The following is a 23,395-nucleotide window of genomic DNA, read 5'->3' on the forward strand; positions in this document are numbered from 1 at the left end:
AGCGCTTTTGGCCTCCGAAAGCTTTGTTTAAATGAATCAAGGTTCGGCCGCCGAACCTCAAGTTCGGCCGCCGAACATGCATGAGTTTGGGGGGCACGTTAGGCTGCCGAAGGTTGTTGACCAGGCCACCTATAAAGAGCCCTCAGATCGGAAATGGGCGGGTTTTCTCCCCATTCTCAAGCTCAGGTGAGTTTTTGCCCTCCTTTGATCGTTTTCATGCTTTCTCTACCAATCCCTCAAGTTTTCATGTGTTCTACCTTTATTTTGAAGTTTTGAAGCTTAAATAGGAGTTTTGGGAGCTTGGAGGCTTTTGGAGCTTGGATCCTCCATACCTCCGAGTTAGGGATCGCACCACCCCTCGATCTTCAAAAGGTAAGTGTAGATATTTGCTTCCTTTACGTTTTAATGAAGTTTTAAGTAAGTGTATGGATGTTGATGGTTGAGTATGGGTAGATATGCATGTTTAGGTTTATGTGGGTTTTGTGCCCAATGTATATTTATGTGCTGATTGTTGGGGGCTTGGACTAGTGTTTATGCCCTATATGCATGTGGGAGAGTGTATGCATGATTGGGAGAGAGCAAGTGAGATTATGGGTTGTTTTAATGATTTTGGCTTATGTGGGTCATAAGCTATTTATGTATACTTTTGATGTTGTTTTTGGAGTTTAATCAAGTTGTTAAGCTCCTTTATGCATGATTAAGGATTTATGCATGTTTTAAGAAGTTGGATGCATGTTTTTGGTGTTTGGAAGGCTTGGGAGGCTTGTATGCATAAGAGGCTGAGTTCTGGATGAACTCAGGTTCGGCCTCCGAAGGTAGTTTCGGCCGCCGAACCTGCCTATGGATGCATGGATTGGCCGCCTAACCTTGCCCCGGAAAGTTGTGTTTTGGATCTGGAGCAGACTTTCGGCCGTTGAAGGTGATGTTCGGCCGCCGAAAGTGCCTGACTTTCGGATCTGGAGAGAGGGTTCGGCCGCCGAAAGTGCCCCCGAACCTGCACGACTTTCGGCTCTGGAAGGGACATTCGGCCGCCGAAGGTGCCGCCGAAAGTGCCCTATCCAGCCGTTTCTTGGGTGTTTTCTATGCATGCTTTGGTGATGTTTTAGGGGGTTTTTAGGGAGTTGTTTATGAGTTGTTTAGAGTATGTTTAGTCCCTCATTTGAGTCCACCTGTGTAGGATCGGACCTGAGGAATCGAGGTGTTCAGCAGTGAGTTAGCTGCTCCAGAGTTAGTAAGCATCAGCCAGAGGTGAGTAGAACTGAACCTTATGTTTTTGTTAAATTTAAACCAAATGATTTAAGCATGTTCATGCATCACGAATACCATGTTATGTAATAGGTTGTTTGGATTAGAATTCACGAATATGATGCATTGCATAATACGATGACGATGATGTGGATGAATATTGAATGATCCTCTAGCCCTCAGTACGATATGATATGATAGGATATGACATGGTATGACATGAGATGGAAAGACCAGGTGTGGCCTAATCGCCCCTGGCTTAGTTGGACATGTTATGATATGAGTTATGTAAGGAAAGACCAGGCGTGGCCTTATCGCCCCTGGCACAGTTGGACATGTTACGATTTGTTGAGGGCTATTGGTGACAAGTTCATCCTTGATGTGTATTGTTTGTGATGTGATGCATTTCATAATGGCATATGTTTAAATGTTTTCTTTATATGGTTCTGCTCACTGGGCTTTATAGCTCACCCCTCTCCCCTAACCCCAGGTTTGCAGGGACAGAGATAGTTCAGGAGGTCAGCAAGTTATGGTTATGGTCATGATTATGTAATAGGATAGCAGTGGACATGATGTATTTGTAAAGCCATGTAATGATGTAAAAGTATGTATTGAAATGTAAGGTTATGTAATGTCATGTCATGATTAGAGTAGTGCTTTCCCTTAGTCATGTATGGTTAATCCCTTTGATACATGATAGTATGTTAATGTTTATATGATGATGATTATGTACACCAAGCTTAACGTATGGTATGTTGCCCCATTGGAGCATTTGATGAGGACTCCAGTGTGAGGTTTTATGTTTATGGGATTGTGCATGCACAAGTTAAGCTTGGTAAAGGAAAGAAAAAGTTTAAAGCTTCATGTGTATGTTTGATGATGTATGGGATTTGTCAGGTATACAGAATGTATGTTAGGCTTGCTACGGGTCCCGGCGACCTTAAGTCGATCTGGATCCTAGCGCCGGTAGCGGTCCGGTTTTCGGGTCATTACAGATTTGTATCAGAGCCCTAGGTTCATATGGTCGGACCTATAGTGTGTCAGGCTCATAAAGGTTATAGAAGGGCAAGCACAATAGGAAAATCATGTCCACTAGGATAGGATGTGGAGTCCTGTCTTATATGATGATGTGTAATGACATGCCTAAGGACATATGCATTAATGATATGCTATGTATGTGATGTATGTGTTAAGGATTCATGTGTTCTCACATGGATCATATGATGTTAATGCCTAAGTGTATGTGTTGTGCTTTTCATAAAGCAGGATGAGAGGAACTCGTCGATCTACTAGATTGACTGGAGCTCCGCCAGAGAATGAGGGCATGGATGCCCATCCCCCTGCTCTGCAAAGGGCAATGTCATGTAGATCAAGCAGAGAAGGTACATCAAGGGACCCTAGAAAGTCTTTTGATGCAAGCAGGAGGGGATCAGTTCTGGGCAGAATGTCAGATGATGTGAGGGAATCAGAGGAGGATGATCAGAGTAGAGATAGGAGTATGGGCGTGAGTATGTCAGTAGAGAATATCGGAGAGTCCCAAGGAGGCACTCAGGCCTCGGGTTTTGTTCCACCACAGTATCCACCCTACCCGCAAAGGCCAAGGTATCCGATGGGAGGTACATCGGATTTCTTTAGCTATAACCCATATCCCACCTTCATGCCCTATCCTCCCTTTTACCCACCGTACCCACAGTACCCTATGTTTTCGCCCTCATCCTTTCACCCAAGTCCAGCAAACCCTAAACCAGGGAATCTTGCACCTCCTCCGCCGCCAGCAGAATCATTAGTTCCTGATGTCCAGATACCCAAACCTAGCTCATCAGTTGGGGGTAAAGTAAAGATGACGGACTATCTGAAGTTGGATGCTCCCAAGTTTGAAACAGGTGATGACCCTTTTGAGTATCTCAGAACGGTAAAGATGATAACTGATGAGTTGGGAGCCAATGATAGTAGAGCCATTCAGATGGCAGGGTTCATATTGAAATGCAAGAAGGCAAGGGATTGGTTCAAAAACTATGTGGACCCAAGGTTGGAAAGCTTATCCTGGGAGCAGTTTGCCAATGAGTTTGCAGGATGGGCTTTTCCAGATAGTTCCAAAGAGCTGATGATGATTGAGTTCGAGCAGCTGAGGCAGGCAGAAGAGATGAGTGTAGATGAGTTCACCGACAAGTTTTTGGAGTTGTTGTCGTATGTGGGGCAAGCCTATGATACGGACCAGAAGAGGGCTAAGAGGTATACCATGAGGCTCCATTCCAGGTATTCCTCTTTGATTCAATCAGTAGGCAGGGAGAGCTTCCATGCCATAGTAGATATGGCTCGGAAGATGGAGGCTAGTGCCATCATTCAAGGGACAGTGAAACAGTATGTGGCACAGCCTTCGAGTTCCAAAATCTCGGAGACAAGTGATGTTAATCTCTCCCCTCTGAGCGAGGCTGTCACAAAGAGTAAGAAGGGAGGCAGAGGCCTCAGAAGGTCGAAGAAGAGCAAGTTCTGGAACCGGTTAAAGTCTGGCCTGGGAATAGGTGATGGTTCGAGCTCTAGTTTGGATAACTCCAGATGTACGAGGTGCGGTAGGCCGCACAAGGGAGTCTGCCTGGTGGGGACAACGGCATGTTTCAGGTGCGGACAGGAGGGGCACATGGCACGTGAGTGTCCCACTGCGACCTTGGTGACATAGTCCCAGCGGACAGCTTCAGGTGGAGTGGCTCAACCAGTAGCTCCAGCCATGTTTCAGGGCAGTGGTCGAGGCAGAGGAAGGGAGGCAGTCCCTTCTTTGGTAGGTTCCCGCGGGGAAGGTCCATCAGCTCCAGCTCGGATTTTCTCCATGACCCAGCAGGAGGCTGACACATCGGACATGGCAGTGATAGGTAATCTCACTTTTGTATGTTCTGATGTGTATGCTGTAATGAACCCTGATGTTTCTTTTCCTTGTTGCTTCGAGAGCCGTAGATAGAGTGGGTTGATGGCTTCTGGGATAGAGTGTCCCCTTGGGGTCAGTGCACCCAAGTGTGATCCATTAGTGGCAGAGTCAGTCTGCCGGTATAGTTCAGAGTATGTTATGAGTAGATGCCTTCCAGCCGACCTAGTGGTTCTAGATTTGACTGATTCTGACGTCATTCTAGGGATGGACTGGCTTTCTGCTCGTGGTGCTACCTTGGATAGCAGAGACAAGGTAGTCAGGTTCAGAGTTCAGTATGGATCAGAGGTAGTCCTTAGAGGGGACAATGTAGGGATACCTAGAGGTTTGTTACCAGCCCTATAGGCTCGTAGGTTGCTCAGGAGAGGTTGTCAGGGGGTTTTTAGCTCTTGTGAAAGAGTCAGTAGTCAGGTCAGGGAACTCGCCTCAGTGCCCGTAGTCAGAGAAGTTCTTAGATGTTTTCCCAGACAAGCCGCCGGGTGTACCATCTGTTAGGGAGACAGAGTTCTAAATTAAAGTGATAATGGGGACCAGACTCGTCCCTACCCCTCCCTACAGGGTGGCACCTGTAGAGTTAAACTAGTAGAAAGAGCAGTTATATAAGTTGGTAGCCAAGGGTTTCATCCAACTGAGTACCTCGCCCTGCAATACTCTAGTGTTGGCTGTGAAAATGAAGGATGGATCCTTAGGACTTTGTATCGACTACCAGTCGTTGAACAAAGTCACTACCCAGAACAAGTATTTGTTACCTTGGATCGACGATCTATTTTAAACCAGCTAGCAGGAGCTGGTTGCCTTTCCAAGATAGATCTGAAGTCCAGGTACCAGCAGTTATGATCAAGGAAGAAGATGTACCGAAGGCGGTGTTTAGAATCAGATGTGGGCACTATGAGTTCCTAGTAGTGTCATTCGGGTTAATGAGCGCCCCTACAGCATTCATGGATCTCATAAGCAGAGTTTTAGTCGGTTTCTGGATCACTTCGTTATTGTCTTCATTGACGGTACCGCGGTGAGTTCCAGAAATGCAAGAAAAGTATGCCCATTATCTGAGGTCAGGATTGCAGATCCTGAGAGAACATGGCTTAGATGCCCAGTTCTCCAAAGGTGAGTTCCGGTCAAGGAGCATATCTTTCTTGAGTTATGGTATGTCGGAAAAAGAAAAGTGAGGTGGACCCCGAGAAAGTTGAAGTTGTAGCTGACTAGCCCAGGCCCCTTATAGTGACAAAGATCAAGAGCTTTTTGGGTTGGGCAGGTTACCTACTGGAGGTTCATCCAGAACTTCTCTAGAGTTGCCGCTCCTATAACCAGATGGATCAAGAAGAACCAGAGGGTTGTGTGGTCTACTCAGTGTAAAGAGAGCTTTGAAGAGCCGAAGAAAAGGTTGACGTCAGCACCGGTGGTAGCTCTGCCTACCAGTAATGAAGATTTCGCAGTGTTCTGTGATGCGCCCCGTTTGGGGTTAGATTGTGTGTTAATGCAAGTGATGGGATAATTGCTTATGTTTCTAGGTAGCTGAAGAGGCATGAGTTGAATTATCCTACACATGATCTAGAGATGGCAGTTGTAATCTTTGCACTCAATATGAGGAGGCATTACCTTCATGGGGTAAAATGTGAGATCTTTATGGATCATAACAGTTAGCAGTACATCTTGAGTCAGTGAGAGTTGAATCTAAGGCAGAGAAGATGGATAGAAATGCATAGTGACTATGATTGCAAGATCCAATATCATCCGGGTGAGACAAATGTTATGTTAGACGTCCTTAGCTGGAGATCACTTGGCAGTTTATCCCATATTACAGAGGAGAGAAGGCCAAAAGTTAGAGAAAGAAGTAGAACTGCTGTGAGTCAGCAGAAGAGTTGGGTAGAGTTCCAGAAAGGGGGAAGAGTTTTATCAGAGTGCGCAGTGAAAGCTTATTAAGGTCTAGGAGAAGGTTGGGTATTGCTAAGGTATTTCTTTTGGTAAGGGTGATTTCCTATGGAGAAAATCCATTCGGATTTCCATGTTCCTGTGTTATGAAAGTTCGTGTCAGGTCTTAGTAGGGTTCTTAAAGAACCAGAGGTGGAGATCTTGGAGGTCTCACCTATGTTGAGCAGTTAGTGCGGATCATAGACACATAAGTCAGGAAGTTGAGGAATAAGGAAATCCCGATGGTGAAAGTCCTTTGAGATCGCCAGTGTGGGCGAGTTCGCCTGGGAGACCCGGGAGTCCATACTCCAGCAGTACCTGTGTCTCTCTTTTAGGAGAGAGGTTTTTAGGTTTTGCTTGCTTGTTTGCTTGCTTGTTTATGTATGCTTGATGCTATGTTTTATGTTATGCCTGTTTGTTTGTGGAACATTCGGGGACGAATGTTCTTAAAGGGGGGAAGAATGTAATACCCGGCTAGATTCCGGCATCGGAATCCCTACCTTCTGGCGGAATCTCCGTTGGAATCTGGAATTCTGACGATGCCAGAGTCTTCTAGAGGGGTAAAATGTGTTTCTAAAATATTTTCACACGATTTTATAGTTTTTAATGGAAAAGAAACGAGTTTTTAAAGGAAAAGACCAAGGGGGCATTTGCCAGGTTCAGCCGCCGAAAGTGAAGTTCGGCCGCCGAATATGGAAAAGTTTCGGGAGCGCTTTTGGCCTCCGAAAGCTTTGTTTAAACGAATCAAGGTTCGGCCGCCGAACATGCATGAGTTTGGGGGGCACATTAGGTTGCCGAAGGTTGTTGACCAGGCCACCTATAAAGAGCCCTCAGATCGGAAATGGGCGAGTTTTCTCCCCATTCTCGAGCTCAGGTGAGTTTTTGCCCTCCTTTGGTCGTTTTCATGCTTTCTCTACCCATCCCTCAAGTTTTCATGAGTTCTACCCTTGTTTTGAAGTTTTGAAGCTTAAATAGGAGTTTTGGGAGCTTGGAGGCTTTTGGAGCTCAGATCCTCCACACCTCCGAGTTAGGGATCGCACCACCCCTCGATCTTCAAGAAGTAAGTGTAGATCTTTGCTTCCTTTACGTTTTAATGAAGTTTTAAGTAAGTGTATGGATGTTGATGGTTGAGTATGGGTAGATATGCATGTTTAGGTTTATGTGGGTTTTGTGCCCAATGTATGTTTATGTGCTGATTGTTGGAGGCTTGGACTAGTGTTTATGCCCTATATGCATGTGGGAGAGTGTATGCATGATTGGGAGAGAGCAAGTGAGATTATGGGTTGTTTTAATGATTTTGGCTTATGTGGGTCATAAGCTATTTATGTATACTTTTGATGTTGTTTTTGGAGTTTAATCAAGTTGTTAAGCTCCTTTATGCATGATTAAGGATTTATGCATGTTTTAAGAAGTTGGATGCATGTTTTTGGTGTTTGGAAGGCTTGGGAGGCTTGTATGCATAAGAGGCTGAGTTCTGGATGAACTCAGGTTCGGCCGCCGAAGGTAGTTTCGACCGCCGAACCTACCTATGGATGCATGGATTGGCCGCCTAACCTTGCCCCTGAAAGTTGTGTTTTGGATCTAGAGCAGACTTTTGGCCGCCGAAGGTGATGTTCGGCCGTCGAAGGTGATGTTCGGCCGCCGAAAGTACCTGACTTTCGAATCTGGAGAGAGGGTTCGGTCGCCGAAAGTGCCCCCGAACCTGCACGACTTTCGGCTCTGGAAGGGACATTCGGCGCCGAAGGTGCCGCCGAAAGTGCCCTGTCCAGCCGTTTCTTGGGTGTTTTCTATGCATGCTTTGGTGATGTTTTAGGGGGTTTTTAGGGAGTTGTTTATGAGTTGTTTAGAGTATGTTTGGTCCCTCATTTGAGTCCACCTGTGTAGGATCGGACCTGAGGAATCGAGGTGTTCAGCAGTGAGTTAGCTGCTCTAGAGTTAGTAAGCGTCAGCCAGAGGTGAGTAGAACTGAACCTTATGTTTTTGTTAAATTTAAACCAAATGATTTAAGCATGTTCATGCATCACGAATACCATGTTATGTAATAGGTTGTTTGCATTAGAATTCACAAATATGATGCATTGCATAATACGATGACGATGATGTGGATGAATATTGAATGATCCTCTAGCCCTCAGTACGATATGATATGATAGGATATGACATGGTATGACATGAGATGGAAAGACCAGGTGTGGCCTAATCGCCCCTGGCAATACATTATGTGTAAGAAAAGACCAGGTGTGGCCTAATCGCCCCTGGCTTAGTTGGACATATTATGATATGAGTTATGTAAGGAAAGACCAGGCGTGGCCTTATCGCCCCTGGCACAGTTGGACATGTTACGATTTGTTGAGGGCTATTGGTGACAAGTTCATCCTTGATGTGTATTGTTTGTGATGTGATGCATTTCATAATGGCATATGTTTAAATGTTTTCTTTATATGGTTCTGCTCACTGGGCTTTATAGCTCACCCCTCTCCCCTAACCCCAGGTTTGCAGGGACAGAGATAGTTCAGGAGGTCAGCAAGTTATGGTTATGGTCATGATTATGTAATAGGATAGCAGTGGACATGATGTATTTGTAAAGCCATGTAATGATGTAAAAGTATGTATTGAAATGTAAGGTTATGTAATGTCATGTCATGATTAGAGTTGTGCTTTGCCTTAGTCATGTATGGTTAATCCCTTTGATACATGATAGTATGTTAATGTTTATATGATGATGATTATGTACACCAAGCTTAACGTATGGTATGTTGCCCCATTGGAGCATTTGATGAGGACTCCAGTGTGAGGTTTTATGTTTATGGGATTGTGCATGCACAGGTTAAGCTTGGTAAAGGAAAGAAAAAGTTTAAAGCTTCATGTGTATGTTTGATCATGTATGGGATTTTTCAGGTATACAGGATGTATGTTAGGCTTGCTATGGGTCCCGGCGACCTTAAGTCGATCTGGATCCTAGCGCCGGTAGTGGTCCGGTTTTCGGATCGTTACAATGGGCCCCTCGATAAGTGAGACTGAGAAATGCATGGCCATGCTTAAATGAATTGATAGTGTGATCAATATCATTTGAATTTATCAGTCTACTTAGAGATTGAGAAATCATAAGTTTGAACATTATGAGTTTGACATTGACCATGACTTATGTTCAAACTAGATATCCTGTGACAAAGGGGTTAATACATGTCCTATTTATTAGGCTTTATCGGACTATTGATTCTCATATTAGTTGGGTAGTCATAGTTCTTATTAGAGGCCACTTATGACTTATGGGCCTTGTGGGACTGGGCCTATTGCTGTAATACCCGGCTAGACTCCGGTATCGGAATTCCTACCGTCCGGTGGAATCTCGGATGTCGGAAACCTCTAGAAGGGTAAAAGTATGTTTTTATGATATGTTTTCATGTTTTTAATAATTTTAAGTATGTTTTTACATGAGTTTCTGTATGAAAAAGTCCTTAGGGGAAAACCCAGGTTCGGCCGCCGAACATGCATGCGTTTTGGAGGCACGTTAGGCCCCCGAAAGCATGAGTGAGGGAAGTCCAGGTTCGGCCGCCGAAACTCAAGTTCGGCCGCCGAACATGGCATGCATGCGGAAGCACTTTCGGCCCCCGAACGTGGCCTGGCCAGCCACCTATAAATGGGTCACTTAGCCGAAATGGGCGAACTTTCTTCCATTTTCGGCCACAGCTAGCTTCCGACCTCCCTCTCCCCAGATCTTGTGTTCTTCCTCCAAATCTCCTCCATTTTTCTTGAGTTTTAACCTCACATTGCAAGTTTTGAGCATTTTAAACAAGTTTGGAGCTTTGGAAACTCAGGAGGTCATTTGCTTGGATCTCCGAGTTTTGGTCGTCTCTTTCTCGATCTTCAAGAGGTAAGAGCCAATCTTAAGCTCAATGTATGTTTTAAACAAGTTTTATGAAGTTTTATGGGGTCGAAATGCATGTTTAAGTTAGTTGAGCTATGTTAGGTTTTATGTGATTTATGGACAATGTATGTTGTTGATGTGTGTTTGAAGTGTTGTAGTTGGGGTATATGCTAGTTTGAGACCCCTAGGTGTAATGTATGATATGTATGCATGTTTTAGAACAAGTTTATGCATGATTTGAGGTTTTGGGAGGCAAGAGGTTCATTTGAGCCAAGTTTCTGCCCATTTGGGAGAAACCAGGTTCGGCAGCCGAAGGAACTTTCGGCCGTCGAACCCCCTTGTGGAGGCAGCATTCGGCTGCCGAAGCTTGCCCCCGAAAGAGGACCTTCGGATCTGTCTGGGACTTTCGGCCGCCGAAGGTGCCGCCGAAAGTGCCTGACTTTCGGATCTGTCTGGGACTTTCGGCCGCCGAACCTGCCGCCGAAAGTGCCCTGTCCATCCTTTCTTTACATGTTTTGCATGGATGTTTTGAGATGTTTTAGGGGGTTTTTGGGGGATGTTTTTAGAGTTATGTTCTAGTATGTTTGGTCCCTCATTTGAGTCCACCTGTGTAGGTTCGGACCCGAGGAACCGAGGACCCCAGCAGTGAGTCTGCTGCCCCAGTGTCTGGTCAGAGCTACCCAGAGGTGAGTGGAATGACTCTTATGCTTTTAAATAAACAAATTAGTTTTGAGCATGTTCATGCATCACGGATGCCATGTGATATTTTAGGTTGTATGCATTAGAAATCACGAATATGTTGCATTGCATAATATGTTGTTGATGTGGATGAATGTTGAATGATCCGTTAGCCCTCATATGTTATGACATGATGATATGATATGGAAGTCCAGATGTGGCCTGCACTACGCCCCTGGCACTATGTAAGAGAAAGACCGGATGTGGCCTGCACTATGCCCCTGGCACTATGGAATATGTATGTTATGTTATGTTATGTATAAGAGAAAGACCAGGTGTGGCCTGCACTACGCCCCTGGCAGGATTGGATTATGTAGAGGGCTAATTGGTGACAAGTTCATCCTTGATATGATTAGTTGTGATGTGATGCATTTCATGTTATCATATGTTTTAAATGCTTTACTATTCTGCTCACTGGGCTTTGTAGCTCACCCCTCTCCCCTAACCCCAGATGTGCAGGTACAGGGTAGACCAGGAGGTTAGCCAGAGTTTTGAATTATGTTTATGTAATAAGTTAGATCGTGGACATGACAATTGTACTATGATGTAATGTAAGAGATTGCGGTATGTTATGTGATGTAATGATATTGAGGTTTAGAAGTGTGCTTGACCATAGTATATTGTAATCCCTTTTGACACATGATCTTAATGTTATTGATGTCTATGTTTAGCCAACTCAACACATGTATTGCCACCCATTGGGGGCATTGATGAGATCCCACAGAGGGGTCAAGTATATGATTATGTATAGCGCATGCCCAGGTTGAGTTGGGCGCATGAGAAATGAATGAAGGAAAAGTTTTAATTTTTATGTATGTTGTTGATCATGTATGGGATTAAACAGGTTTACAGGTTGCATGTCAGGCTTGCTACGGGTCCCGGCGGCCTTAAGCCGATCTGGATCCTAGCGCCGGTAGCGGTCCGATTTTCGGGTCGTTACAATTGCCAATTAATGTGAGCCTATTAGGTCACAGAAAAGAACGTTGTTGATGTGCTATGACATATTAATGGGCTAAAAGTCTAAAGCCCATTAATATAATTAATAATAATAAAGTGTTATTATTATTAATCATTAATTAATAATAATAAAGTGTTATTATTATTAATTATTTATTATTATGAGATAATAATATTTAAAAGATCTGCAGTCTATCTGTAACTGTTACTAAAGGACTCTATCACATAAGATATTTGAGTATCTGCGAGATTGTGATAGTGGGTTATGAACACAACTCTTTTGGGAAAAGAGTTATGGGAAAACAAAAAGACTGAAACATATAAATACTCCTTCTACGAATTGTGGAGTGATGGTTTTTAGAAAATTCAGTCTAACAGTTGCAGATTGTGGAGCACATAATCTATCCATTCTTGAGAGAGCTAGAACTCTAGAAGGATAGAGACGTTTGTTTGGATACCATTGAGGGTGTTCGTTTGAAAAAACAGCACCATCAGTCCGGCATTGTATCTTCTCGACGAGATTAACAGGTTAGTCTCATATCCTTCCTTTGAAACAAACGAAGCACTCAGATTCTGGGAAAGGAAATCAAAGATTTTTATTTTTTCCGCTGTGCAATTTGAGTTGCAATAATCTCTGGATTTCCTAACAGTGGTATTAGAGCCAACCTATGCTTTTCATTTAAGTTAATTATGCCATGATTGATGTGATATATGTGATATATGCTTATTTGACTGGTATGATAATTATGGTTAAATTTATGGATGAATGATCGGATCATTTAGATAATTTTTATTAGAAAATTAAATTAAAATAAATAAAATTTTTGAAAAACGTGTGGTTGAAGAACACATGGCCACAGCGTTGAAGGCCAAGTCAGCATGCTCTAGCGAGGCGTGCTGTCGCCTTGCGCTCTCATAATGCCGATGGCCCAAAATGAGGCCTCGCAAGTCATAATCGAAGCATGGATGGATAGGCATCATTCTATAGATGAATGATTTCGCGCTGTGAAGATCAAAGGCCGAGATTGTCTCGGTTCACGGTCTCCTCGCGCGTCGACGACCACCGTCGGGGCACGTTGCCGCCTCGTGCACTTGCTGTGCGGTGGCGGACGGCAAAGCTACACATGGCATGGCCACCATGCACAGGGCTGTCACGCGTTGGTGGGTCGCGGCTGGTTGTTCTGCAAACTCAAAAACTGGTTTTTGTGTTGCTCTTTTGTGATTTCCTGCAAGTCACGTGCTCGCCGATGAACAACCGGTGTCTCGATGGTTTTTCTGGAAGGAGCGCAAGCGTTGCGCTGCCTCCGACAACCGGTGCTGACGGCTGGACATTCGGGCAAGCGGCTGGACAACGTACGACGACTAGGGCTTCTTCCTGAGGAAGAAGATGATGCCCTTATTACAATTCTGCCCCTGGAAATAATTTAAAATAAAAAAATGAGAAAATAAATTATTTTCTTTTAGTCTTTAAATCAGATTTAAATGACTAGTCATATGTTAGTATGAGATACTATGCATGACAGTCTATACATATATGTATGCATATAGGATGCTATAATATATATATGCAAGACAAAATAATTAAAATTAAAAGTTGAACCCTCACTCTAAATTTTAAGTTTTAATGCCACCCATATATTAAATACCTATCAAGACTAAGATCACCAAAATGCAGGTTTTGCCAAAGCAAAGTGCTTAGGTTATCTTAGTAAGATAGGATGAGTAATAGTTACTCATTTATTTGATTTTGGTTGGACTTAATTAGGCTATCAAAATAGTTTTGGGCCTGAGGCATTAGATGGGGTATAACATACATTTGACATATGATGTCAACACCTCATAATCTAAGAGTTACATTAGATGTAATTGGTAAGGAGTTACCTACCTAAATAACTTAATTCTAAGCGTCATGCCAAAGCCTACTTGGAATTAGGTGAAATATAGATCTTAGCCCACTAAAATATTATTATTTTAATAATTCTTTTGAGGGTTATATTTTAGGAGGAGATTATTATCACCTCAATATTAATTTGCTAAATTGATTATATTTGTATATTTTATAGATCATTATGGCTGCTAATAATAATTCCATTTTATCACTGCGATCCATCCTTGAGAAGGATAAACTGAAAGAAAATGGGACTAATTTTGTTAACTGGTTTAGAAACTTGAGAATTGTTCTCAAATAAGAGAAAAAGTCCTATGTGCTTGATGACGCTATCCCAGAACCACCTCCTGCTGATGCTACTAATGCTGTTAAGAACAAGCATAAGAAGCATATGGATGATTCTAATAACATTGTGTAACGACCCGGAAATCCGACCCGTTACCGGCGCTAGGATCCAGATCGGCTTAAGGCCGCCGGGACCCGTAGCAAGCCTACATACCTCCTGTAAACCTGTGGAATCCCATAAATAACAACATATACATGATCTGTAAAAATTTTTCTTTTCTCTTATCCAAGCAAAACCTGTGCATGCACAAAATCATACATAAACCCCACACTGGAGTCCTCATCAAAATACTCCAATGGGGTATCATCATTATACATATCAGCTTGGATAATCATGGTCATTAACATCATTACTCAATAAACATTCTGTACATAATGGGGATTCACACACCTCTAGGTCAAGCACTACTATAATCCTCAATACATCATCAAATCATTGATTACATTACATGGTCATAATTACTCATTACATCATATTCATGTCCACGACTATCTATTACAACATACATGACTTAACTTCACTCTAGCCGACTTCCCGATCTATCCTGTACCTGCAACTCTGGGGATAAAGGGAGTGGGGTGAGCTACTAGAGCCCAGTGAGCAGAATAATAAAACATCAATTTAAATCATGCTTTCATGTATGCGCCATAACACAAACATTTCACAACAAGGATGAACTTGTCACCATTTAGCCCCTATCTTTCTTACTTATACATGCCGGGGGCGTAGAGCCGTAGCAGGCACACCCGGACTCCCATAATTAGTCATAGTGCCAGGGGCGTAGAGCCGTAGCAGGCACACCTGGACTCACATAAGCTATCATGACATAAAAGGGCTAATGGATCATTCAACATTCATCCACATCAACAACAAAGTGTGCAATGCAACATATTCGTGAATTCTAATGCAATCAACCTGATATATCTCATGGCATTCATGATGCGTGAATCATGCTAAAACATTTCCTTAATTTGCTTTAAAACTTAAAGTTTATTCCACTCACCTCTGGCTAGCTCTGAAGAGACTCTGAAGCAGCTGGCTCACTGCTGGGGGTCTCGGTTCCTCGGGTCCGAACCTACACAGGTGGACTCAAATGAGGGACCAAACATACATGAACATGACTCTAAAATACTCCCCAAAAACCCCCTAAAACATCCTGAAAACAACACATGAAAACATGCATGAAATGGCTGAACAGGGCACTTTCGGCGGCAGGTTCGGCGGCCGAAAGTCCCTCTGCAGCCGAAAGTCATGCAGGTTCGGCGGCACTTTCGGCGGCCGAACCTCCCAGACAGAGACGAAACTTGAGTTTCGGGGGCAGGCTTCGGCAGCCGAAACTGCCTCCACAAGGGGGTTCGGCGGCCGAAAGTCACTTCGGCGGCCGAACCTGAGTTTCTGCCGAAGGGCAGAAACTTGGCTTCCTTGTGTCCACAGCCTCCAAAACACCTCAAAACATGCATAAACTTGTTTCTACACATGCATACACATCATACATCACACCTAGGGGTCTCAAACTATAATATACCCCAACTACAACACTTCAAACAACACATTTCCAACATACATTGTTCAAATCGCAACATAAACCCATAAACCTAACAACAAGCCTAAACATGCATTCTACCCCATCAACTTGCATAAAACTTTCATAAAACATAAAAGAAGCATAGATCGAAGCTTACCTCTTGAAGATCGAGAGGAAGAACGACCCTAGCTCGGAAAAATGGAGGGATTTAGCTCCAAGACTTCCAAGCTCCAAAAACTTGTTTCAAAAGCTTAAATCTTCAAAACCAAGGGAAAACAAGTGAAAATCTTGAAAGATTTAGAGGAAGAACATCAAAAATGGGTGAGGGGCGGCGGAAAGCTCACCTTGGCCAAAAATGGGGAAAAACTCGCCCGTTTTCGGCTAAGGGACCCTTTTATAGTGGATGGCCAGACCACGTTCGGGGGCCGAAAGTGCCTCCGCATGCATGCAAGGTTCGGCGGCCGAACATGAGGTTCGGCGGCCGAACCTGGACTTCCCTCACTCATGCTTTCGGGGGCCTAACGTGCCTCCAAAACACATGCATGTTCGGCGGCCGAACTTGACTTTCGGCGGCCGAACCTGGGTTTTCCTCCAAAGACTTTTCATGTAAAAACTCATTTAATTTCTTACTTAAAAACATGAAATACATGAAAACATTTCATAAATTCATAGTTTTACCTTTCTAGAGGTTTCCGACATCCGAGGTCCCACCGGACGGTAGGGATTCCGATACCGGAGTCTAACCGGGTATTACATTCTCCCCCCCTTAAGAACATTCGTCCCCGAATGTTCCTCAACTAACATACAAAGCATGGCATCAATCGTAACATACAACATATCATACATGCAACACATAGAACAACTAACACTCACCTCAAAACAGATGGGGGTATTGCTGGAGCATGGACTCCCGTGTCTCCCAGGTGCATTCTTCAATATTGTGGTGGTTCCAAAGGACTTTCACCATCGGGATTTCCTTGTTCCTCAGCTTTCTGATCTGAGTGTCTAGGATCCGCACTGGCTGCTCTACATAGGTGAGATCCTCTTGGATCTCTACATCAGGCTCACTAAGAACCTTTCCAGGATCCGACACGTACTTCCGTAATAGAGAAACATGGAAAACCGGATGGATTCTCTCCATCGAAGTAGGCAAGTCTAGCTTGTACGACACATTACCGATCCTCTGAAGCACCTCGAAAGGACCGATGTACCGTGGAGCTAACTTACCCTTCTTCCCGAACCGAACCACTCCTTTCATAGGAGACACCTTGAGCAAAACCAAATCCCCCTCCTGAAACTCTAGCTGTCTTCTGCGAATATCTGCATAACTCTTCTGCCGACTAGCAGCAGTCTTGATCCTCTCTCTGATTATGGGTACCACCCTGCTGGTAAGCTCTACTAACTCCGGACCCGCAAGAGTCCTCTCTCCTACTTCCTCCCAGCAGATAGGTGATCTGCACTTCCTCCCATACAAAGCTTCATATGGAGCCATCCCTATGCTAGCATGATAGCTGTTGTTGTAGGCAAACTCCACCAAAGGTAGATGCTGCCTCCAAGAACCGCCAAAATCTAGCACACACATTCTGAGCATATCCTCTATTGTCTGGATGGTCCTCTCTGACTGACCGTCTGTCTGTGGGTGGAAGGCAGTACTGAAGTCTAATCTGGTACCCATAGCGTTCTGCAGACTCCGCCAAAACCTGGAGGTGAACTGGGGCCCTCTATCTGACACTATAGATACTGGGACCCCATGCAGTCTGACAATCTCATCTACGTACACCTGCGCCAACTTGTCCACAGAGTAACCACTCCTGACAGGGATGAAGTGAGCAGATTTGGTGAGTCTGTCCACAATCACCCATATGGAGTCCAATCTGTTGGACGTCGCCGGTAACCCCACTACGAAGTCCATAGCTATATTCTCCCATTTCCACTCTGGAATCGGTAGTGGATTCAACATTCCAGCCGGCTTCTGATGCTCTAGTTTCACCCTCTGACACACATCGCAGGCTGACACGAACAGTGCCACGTCCTTCTTCATAGCTGGCCACCAATACACTCTCTTCAGATCCTGATACATCTTGGTGGCCCCAGGGTGAACACTATACCTGGTATTATGGGCTTCCCCCATAATATCTCCCTTCAGACCAATGTCATCTGGCACACATAATCTGTTCCCGTAGCGGAGGATCCCCTTATCATCAAACCTGAACTCATTACTCTGGCCTGACTGAACCGTTCTGGCTATCCTGACCAACTCTGGGTCCTCATGCTGTTTCTGAGCTACCTGCTCCAGAAACACGGGTGTCACTCTCATCTGAGCCACTAAGGCACCTGTGCCAGACAACTCCAACTGTAATCCCTCACTCATAAGTCTGTGGAACTCCTTCACCACCGGCCTCCTCTCTGCTGAAATGTGGGATAGACTGCCGAGTGATTTCCGACTTAAGGCGTCTGCCACAACATTCGCCTTACCCGGATGGTACTGAATCTTGCAATCATAGTCACTCAACAGCTCTACCCATCTCCTCTGCCTCATGTTCAGTTCTCTCTGACTCAGGATGTACTGCAGGCTCTTATGATCTGTGAAGATCTCACACTTTACCCCATAAAGGTAATGCCTCCACATCTTGAGTGCAAAGATCACTGCTGCCATCTCTAGGTCATGTGTGGGGTAATTCAGCTCATGCTTCTTCAGCTGTCTAGAAGCATAAGCGATTACCCTCTCATTTTGCATTAGCACACAACCCAGTCCCACACGGGACGCATCACAATATACTGAGAAGTCGTCATCACTTTTTGGCAGAGCTAACACCGGTGCTGAAGTCAACCTCCTCTTAAGCTCCTCAAAGCTTTCCTCGCACTGATCGGTCCATATGAACTTCTGATTCTTCTTTGTCAATTTGGTCATAGGAGCAGCAATCTTTGAGAAGTCCTGAACGAACCTCCTGTAGTAACCTGCTAAACCCAGAAAACTCTTGATCTCGGTCACTGTGGTGGGTCTAGGCCAGTTAGCTACAGCCTCTACCTTCTTGGGGTCTACTTCAATACCCTGTTCTGACACAATGTGCCCCAAGAATGATATGCTTCTAAGCCAAAACTCACACTTGGAGAACTTGGCATACAAGCCATGCTCTCTCAAGGTCTGCAAAACTGTCCTCAGGTGATGGGCATGCTCTTCTGCATTTCTGGAATACACTAAGATATCATCTATGAAGACAATAACGAAGTGATCCAGATACTGACTGAATACTCTGTTCATGAGGTCCATGAATGCTGCAGGGGAGTTGGTCAACCCAAACGGCATCACAAGGAACTCATAGTGCCCATACCTGGTCCTGAAAGCTGTCTTCGGTACATCTTCATTCCTTATCCTCAACTGATGGTACCCTGATCTCAGATCTATTTTGGAGAAACAACCTGCTCCTGATAGCTGGTCGAATAGATCGTCGATCCTCGGCAAAGGGTACTTGTTCTTGGTAGTGACCTTGTTCAACTGTCTGTAGTCGATACAAAGTCTGAGGGATCCATCCTTCTTCCTCACAAACAAAACCGGAGCACCCCAAGGTGAAGTACTCGGTCGGATGAAACCCTTATCTACCAGCTCTTGCAACTGTTCCTTCAGTTCTTTCAATTCAGCTGGTGCCATCCTGTAGGGAGGGATAGAGATCGGTCTAGTACCAGGCATTAACTCAATCTCGAACTCTATCTCCCTAGCAGGTGGTAACCCTGGCAGCTCGTCTGGGAAAACATCTAAGAACTCATTCACCACAGGCACTGAGGCGGGCTCTCTGACATGACTATCTAACTCCCTCACATGAGCTAGAAACCCCTGACATCCCCTCCTAAGCAACCTACGAGCCAGAAGAGTTGAGATCAGACCTCTAGGTGTACCCCTCTTGTCTCCTCTGAAGACGACCTCTGACCCATCCTGATCTCTGAATCTGACTACCTTGTCTCTACAGTCCAAGGTAGCACCATGGGTCGATAACCAATCCATCCCTAGAATGACGTCAAAATCTGTGAAGTCTAGAACCACAAGGTCGGCGGAAAGGCATCTTCCCTCTATGAAAACTGGACTACATTGGCAGACTGCCTCTGCCACTGACGGGTCACACTTGGGTCCACTGACCCATAGGGGACACTCTAACCCAGAGACCATCAATCCTACCCTCTCCACGACTCTCGGAGCAACAAAAGAATGAGATGCACCCGGGTCCATTAAGGCATACACATCAGAACAACCAATGATGAGATTACCTGCCACCACGGTGTTGGATGTATTGGCCTCCTGCTGAGTCATAGTGAAGATCCGTGCCGGAGCTGATGGACCTTCACCTCTGTATCCTGCTGATGAAGAGGCTGACCCTCTCCCTCTGCCTCTGCCACTGGCCTGTGTTGCGGCTGGAGCTACTGGCTGCACCACACTGCCGGAGGCTGTCTGCTGAGACGGCGCTGCAAAGGCTGCTCTAGGACAGTCTCGAGCCAAATGACCCGCCTGTCCGCATCTGAAACATGTGTTTGTCCCTGCCAGACATACTCCCTTGTGTGGTCTCCCACATCTCATACATGCTGTAACCTCTGCGCCAGAGCTTGAGCCACTGCCTAAACCCAGACCTGACTTGATCTTATTCCAGAACTTATTCTTCTTAGATTTTCTGTGGCCTCTGTCCCACTTCTTACTGCCTGCCATTGCTGCACTCAGAGAAGAAGAGTCTAACCTTTCCCCACCTGGGGTCTTGGGACCAGAAGACTGTGCCACTGACTGTTTTACCTTCCCCTCAACGATGGCACAAGCCTCCATTCTCCTAGCCATATCCACTATGGCATGGAAACTCTCCCTCTCTGCTGACTGTATCAAAGAGGAATACCTGGAGTGCAGCCTCATAATATATCTACTTGACTTCTTTTGATCTGTGTCCAAATTCTGCCCAGCATATGGCAACAACTCCAGGAACCTGTCTGTGTACTCCTCCACACTCATCTGTTCAGTCTGCCTCAACTGTTCGAATTCTATTATCTTCTGCTCTCTGGAGCTCTCAGGAAAAGCCCATCCTGCAAACTCATTTGCGAACTCCTCCCAGGACATACTGTCCGCTCTCGGGTTCACATAGTTCTTAAACCAACCACGTGCCTTCTTGCACTCCAGTGTGAACCCAGCCATCTGAATGGCTCTACTGTCATCAGCCCCTATCTCATCTGTAATAGTCTTGACCCTGCTCAGATACTCAAATGGGTCATCGCCTGTTCTGTACTGAGGAGCACCCAACTTCATGTAATCGGTCATCTTGACCTTGCTCCCTCCAGATGAGGTAGATTTGGGTACTTGTGTTTCCGGGACAGTAGGTACTGGTGGTGGTGGAGGTGCAACATCCCCTGGGGTAGGGTTTGCTGTACTGGTATGGGGAGGTGGAGGTGGGTACGTGGGGTACTGAGAGTATGGTGGGTAGTAAGGTGGGTATGGCATATGTGGAGGATAAGGGCTAAAACTGGGGTAATCCGATGTACCTCCCATCGAATACCCTGGATGGTGTGAATAGGGTGGGTAGTGATGTGGCTGGACATAACTCGAGGCCTGAGTGCCTCCTTCTGATTCTCCCATGCCCTCTTCCGGCATGCTCACACCGAGACTGCCATCCCTCCTCTGATCTACTTCCATATCCTCAGACATTCCTCCCTGCACTGTTCCCCTTACTGATCTGCTTCTACCCAGATCCAAAGACCGTCTAGGGTCTCTAGCTACTCTGTCTCTGTTGGACCTACTGGACATTGCCCTAGGCAAAGCTGAAGGACGGGCATCAGCGCCCTCGTCCTGAGGTGGCACTCCAGTCAATCGTGCAGATCGACGAGTTCCTCTCATTCTATTTTTTGAAAAACAGCACATAGCATAAACAATCATTAGCATCATATGGTTCATGTGGAAACACATGAACCCTCATCACATACATAGCATCATATCATAGCATTTATGCACATGCATATCATCATGGCATATCATATCATCATATAGACAGGACTCTACATCCTATCCTAGTGGACATGATCTTTCCTATTGTGCTTGACCTTCTATAACATCTATGAGCCCGACACTCTAGGTCCGACCATATGAACCTAGGGCTCTGATACCACTCTGTAACGACCCGGAAATCCGACCCGTTACCGGCGCTAGGATCCAGATCGGCTTAAGGCCGCCGGGACCCGTAGCAAGCCTACATACCTCCTGTAAACCTGTGGAATCCCATAAATAACAACATATACATGATCTGTAAAAATTTTTCTTTTCTCTTATCCAAGCAAAACCTGTGCATGCACAAAATCATACATAAACCCCACACTGGAGTCCTCATCAAAATACTCCAATGGGGTATCATCATTATACATATCAGCTTGGATAATCATGGTCATTAACATCATTACTCAATAAACATTCTGTACATAATGGGGATTCACACACCTCTAGGTCAAGCACTACTATAATCCTCAATACATCATCAAATCATTGATTACATTACATGGTCATAATTACTCATTACATCATATTCATGTCCACGACTATCTATTACAACATACATGACTTAACTTCACTCTAGCCGACTTCCCGATCTATCCTGTACCTGCAACTCTGGGGATAAAGGGAGTGGGGTGAGCTACTAGAGCCCAGTGAGCAGAATAATAAAACATCAATTTAAATCATGCTTTCATGTATGCGCCATAACACAAACATTTCACAACAAGGATGAACTTGTCACCATTTAGCCCCTATCTTTCTTACTTATACATGCCGGGGGCGTAGAGCCGTAGCAGGCACACCCGGACTCCCATAATCAGTCATAGTGCCAGGGGCGTAGAGCCGTAGCAGGCACACCTGGACTCACATAGGCTATCATGACATAAAAGGGCTAATGGATCATTCAACATTCATCCACATCAACAACAAAGTGTGCAATGCAACATATTCGTGAATTCTAATGCAATCAACCTGATATATCTCATGGCATTCATGATGCGTGAATCATGCTAAAACATTTCCTTAATTTGCTTTAAAACTTAAAGTTTATTCCACTCACCTCTGGCTAGCTCTGAAGAGACTCTGAAGCAGCTGGCTCACTGCTGGGGGTCTCGGTTCCTCGGGTCCGAACCTACACAGGTGGACTCAAATGAGGGACCAAACATACATGAACATGACTCTAAAATACTCCCCAAAAACCCCCTAAAACATCCTGAAAACAACACATGAAAACATGCATGAAATGGCTGAACAGGGCACTTTCGGCGGCAGGTTCGGCGGCCGAAAGTCCCTCTGCAGCCGAAAGTCATGCAGGTTCGGCGGCACTTTCGGCGGCCGAACCTCCCAGACAGAGACGAAACTTGAGTTTCGGGGGCAGGCTTCGGCAGCCGAAACTGCCTCCACAAGGGGGTTCGGCGGCCGAAAGTCACTTCGGCGGCCGAACCTGAGTTTCTGCCGAAGGGCAGAAACTTGGCTTCCTTGTGTCCACAGCCTCCAAAACACCTCAAAACATGCATAAACTTGTTTCTACACATGCATACACATCATACATCACACCTAGGGGTCTCAAACTATAATATACCCCAACTACAACACTTCAAACAACACATTTCCAACATACATTGTTCAAATCGCAACATAAACCCATAAACCTAACAACAAGCCTAAACATGCATTCTACCCCATCAACTTGCATAAAACTTTCATAAAACATAAAAGAAGCATAGATCGAAGCTTACCTCTTGAAGATCGAGAGGAAGAACGACCCTAGCTCGGAAAAATGGAGGGATTTAGCTCCAAGACTTCCAAGCTCCAAAAACTTGTTTCAAAAGCTTAAATCTTCAAAACCAAGGGAAAACAAGTGAAAATCTTGAAAGATTTAGAGGAAGAACATCAAAAATGGGTGAGGGGCGGCGGAAAGCTCACCTTGGCCAAAAATGGGGAAAAACTCGCCCGTTTTCGGCTAAGGGACCCTTTTATAGTGGCTGGCCAGACC

This window comes from Manihot esculenta, chromosome 8 (genome assembly GCF_001659605.2).
Source record: "Manihot esculenta cultivar AM560-2 chromosome 8, M.esculenta_v8, whole genome shotgun sequence".
Taxonomy (NCBI): Eukaryota; Viridiplantae; Streptophyta; class Magnoliopsida; order Malpighiales; family Euphorbiaceae; genus Manihot; species Manihot esculenta.